Source organism: Silurus meridionalis, chromosome 6 (assembly GCF_014805685.1).
Source record: "Silurus meridionalis isolate SWU-2019-XX chromosome 6, ASM1480568v1, whole genome shotgun sequence".
Classification (NCBI taxonomy): Eukaryota; Metazoa; Chordata; class Actinopteri; order Siluriformes; family Siluridae; genus Silurus; species Silurus meridionalis.
This window is the reverse complement of record NC_060889.1, coordinates 24,076,815-24,080,631: the sequence shown is the minus strand read 5'-3', so window position 1 is coordinate 24,080,631 and position 3,817 is coordinate 24,076,815. Positions and strand designations below refer to the sequence as shown.

The following is a 3,817-nucleotide window of genomic DNA, read 5'->3' as shown; positions in this document are numbered from 1 at the left end:
TTGTTCAAGTTCCTCTCATCACTTATGTTTAAGCAGTGTCAGCTTTTTATCACGCTTTTTTTTCCATCACAAAAAAAAAGAGAGTAGAAAATGTTCATATAAATGTGTACTTGGTCTTGCAGCCTGCACTATTTTGTCATGCAAACTTTTAAAACAGTCTATTCCTTTCAAAATAAATTGCACACACAGTATTCTGTATTCACACTGCATGCAATTTAAAATGCTAAATTAGATTCATCCAAAGCAGCATCGAATCTGTTTTGATTTCCTGTCTGCTTGGCACTACCTATGACCTGAAGCATTTTACTGCCTTTTTTTCACAGATTATCTATCTTACTCATAAATAAATTGGGTTAAATGTAAAACCACCACGAAAAGGAGAAATTTCTATTTTTTGTATTTAATTCAGTGTTAAACCTTAGCAATAGACAAATAAAATAATTAAACAGACATGGGTATCAGAAATCTTGGCTTGTTAAATTAAAATGACTGCAATGAGAATAGACAGAGAGCATTTACTTACAGAGGATCAGACAAAGCGGATGGAGCTCCATCCTGTCCTATTATTTGCTGACTTACTGACTGACTAAGTGACAACTGCCTGTGTTGTAGCCTCGAAACTTCCTGTGCTCTTAAGAACATATCACACTTGACAGAGAGAGAGAGAGAGAGAAATATTTTTTGTTAGCAGGCTTAAAAAAGTCTTATTTTGCTGACACTAATAAAAGCAACTGAGCAGCATGCAAACAGTCAGAAAAATACTCAAATAAGTTTTAGTCTTAGACTTGTTAGCAACAGGCTGGAAATAAGACATCAGAATTTAAAATTTTAGCTGTAAATGTTTGTGCTAATATTAGAAATTTCCAGGTGCACATGTACATAATATTGTCAGGTTTGAGGCAAACCGACAATCATGTTAAACAAAAAGACTGTTTAACTTTAGGCGCATAAACTCATTCTTTACACCAATCAGCCATGACATTAAAACCACCGACAGGTAAAGTTATATAAAATGTATTATCTTATTACACTGGCACCTGTCAATTAGTAGGATATATTCAGCAGTAAGTGAACAGTAATTCACAAGGTCTCAAGTTGAGTGTTGGAAGCAGAACAAATAGGCAAGCATAAGGATATGAGCAACTTTGACAAGAGCCCATTTGTGAAGGCTAGTATTTTCAAAATTGTAGGACACTAAGGTACTAAGAATGGTCTAAGGAACATGTTATAGTGGCAGACCAGACATTGTACATGCTGACCCCTGCTCACTGCCATAACAATGGACATGTAAGCATTATAAATGAAGCATGGAGAAATAGAAGAAGGTGGCCTGGCATGAGTAATTACATTTTCTTTTATGTTATTTGGATATCCAGGTGCATGTGTGGTGTTAAACTGGAGAAGAGCTGACACCCAGAACCAAGCAAGCAGAGGCAGTGTGATGCTCTAGGCAAGTTTTTCTGTAATCCTGTCATTCATGTGAATTCTAGTTTGACATGTACTACCGATCTAAACATTAATGCAGACCAAATACACTGTTTTGTGTTTATGTTATTCCCTAATGGTAGTGGAACCTATCAGCAAGATGATGTGACTGCAAAAATAAAATAAAAAATGACTCAAGATCCCTTAATTTTGATCCAAGCATGATTGGCATCCGCTGGGCCTGATCCTTTTTGTGCCAGTCCTTTTTGCCAGTGGTTGGGCTTCCTTGTGTTATGGCTGTCAGACAACCAGCCACACCTCACTCCTTCACTTAACACTCTCGCTCAGCCTCTCCCTCCTACTAATCACCTACACCTGTCCTGCTCCTACTAATCACCTACACATGTCCTCCATTTACACGTCCCCTTTATAAGGTCCCTATTTCCCTTCACTCACCGTTCTGATCTACAGGCTACGGCCATAGATCATTCGGACTACCTACTGCTCCCTTCTCTGTGGTTCCATGCTCCTGGCTTCTCTTCGAAGGAAGCACTTAGTTAAGTTTGCCATTTGCTACAGTCCCATCTGAAGCTCCCTTGTGTTTGCATGTTAAGACCAAATATAAACGACTATTGGATTTACTTCCGGTTTCTGAACGCCTGGTCTATCTGTGACTATGGCTATCAGGCTATGGGGATGTACAGCAATTAATAATACATGTAGTTTACAACCTAGATACTTATTATCTGGAACTCATTGAATACTTTTCTTTAATATTTAATTTGTGTTTTTTCCTAAGTCTGCAGTGCCTGTTTGGTCTCAGCAGTTGCACTATTGAGGTTTACCAAATTGTACTTTACATTGGCTTTCAAAGGACAAGTGGCACTAATTCCAAAAGCAAACCATTTTTTGGCAGAAGTGTATTGTCCAGTGTATTGAAGTGTATTGGTTTGCATTAAACCAATTACTTGAAACGTCAGGCATAAATAATGGTGAGAGCAATGATGCTGAAATATACCTGTCTTTACCAAGATGTTTTTAAAGACCCCTGATGTAAAAATAATAATAATAATAATAATATTTTTTTTTATATATATATATATATATAAATAATATGCACGGATTAAAGCTGCGGTACTTTTATTTAGAAGTTTTTTTTATTCACGTGCTCACGACGCAATACGTAAATAAATGCTGTGCATTATTGAATCTGTCACAAGCAGTTTCTTTCAAGCCAAATGGAAAGCAGAACTCTCACACATGCAAACCCTAAACGGAGTCAAACATCAACTGATCACCTCTGCATGTACTCATCCATGTTAGCAGCACTCCATGGTGAGTTGTCAAGGCTATTTCAAGATCTCAGACCACTCGAGAATGAAATGCACATGATTCCCTCTCCCTTTACCTGCAGTGTGGATAATGCACCCCTGTGATGTTCAGCTGGAACTAATTGACCTGCAGTCTGATGCGATACTGGCACTTTAAATCAGATTCACTGCTGGATTTTTACTCTTCTCTCAAGGAACACAACTTTCCAAACATGAGAAGACATGCTCAGAAGATGTTGGTTCTCTTTGGCTCTACCTACATATGTGAACAAACATTCTCAGTGATGATGTTTAACAAATACAGGTATAGATCCTCTCACTGATGATCATCTGTCAGCTGTGCTTTGCATCTCCACATTCAACCTGACTTTGATGCACTCGTTAAAGCCCAGCAGAGACAAGATTTTCCCACTGAAAAATAATGAGTCACAATGGTAAAAATGTTCTCGTTTTGTAAAAAATTAATTAAATGCCTTTTTGTAAGGCAACTTCACTTTTTCATTGAATAATCATAACATATACTCTTACCAGTTTTTCAAAACAATGCGAAGTGCTGCTTTTCATAAAGAAATACAATTAATATTATGCAGAATTGAGTTCAGCCTTTTGGTTCGGCCCTCCACAATATTTATTGTTTCTTATTGTTTGTGGCCCCATGGAAAAAATAATTGCCCACCCCGATCTAGAATATAATTAATACATTTTGTATAAGTATTAAATGATACATGCATAAATTAAATATACAAACGTTAAAACCAAGCCTTTTGAACATAGTAAAGCCACAGTGAGTCACGTTTGAAAACACAAGTTACTGTTGCAGTAGAAAAATGCTATAAAAAGAGAATGGAATCAAAAAATGCAGCAAGCTAACAAACTTAAAAAGAAATTAAAAGTATGCATTGGTGTACAAATGCAATCCACAACAGTGACTAAAAATGTAATCATTTACTGCTGCTGTTATTTGTTGCTTTAGATTTAGTGTTTGTTTGCACCGGTTAAATTGAATCCATCACTATGTTGCAAGCGAACTGATAGACAAACTGATACTCGTGAGTCACGAC

General features: G+C 36.8%; 1 long non-coding RNA gene across 1 annotated transcript; it reads left to right on the top strand.

The window, feature by feature from the left end:
* Nucleotides 1-1,908: 1,908 nt before the first annotated feature.
* On the top strand, nucleotides 1,909-3,234 carry LOC124387248. The gene is made up of 3 exons (XR_006926127.1): nucleotides 1,909-2,417; nucleotides 2,649-2,760; nucleotides 2,840-3,234. It is a non-coding gene; the product is annotated as an uncharacterized LOC124387248 (long non-coding RNA).
* Nucleotides 3,235-3,817: the final 583 nt, after the last annotated feature.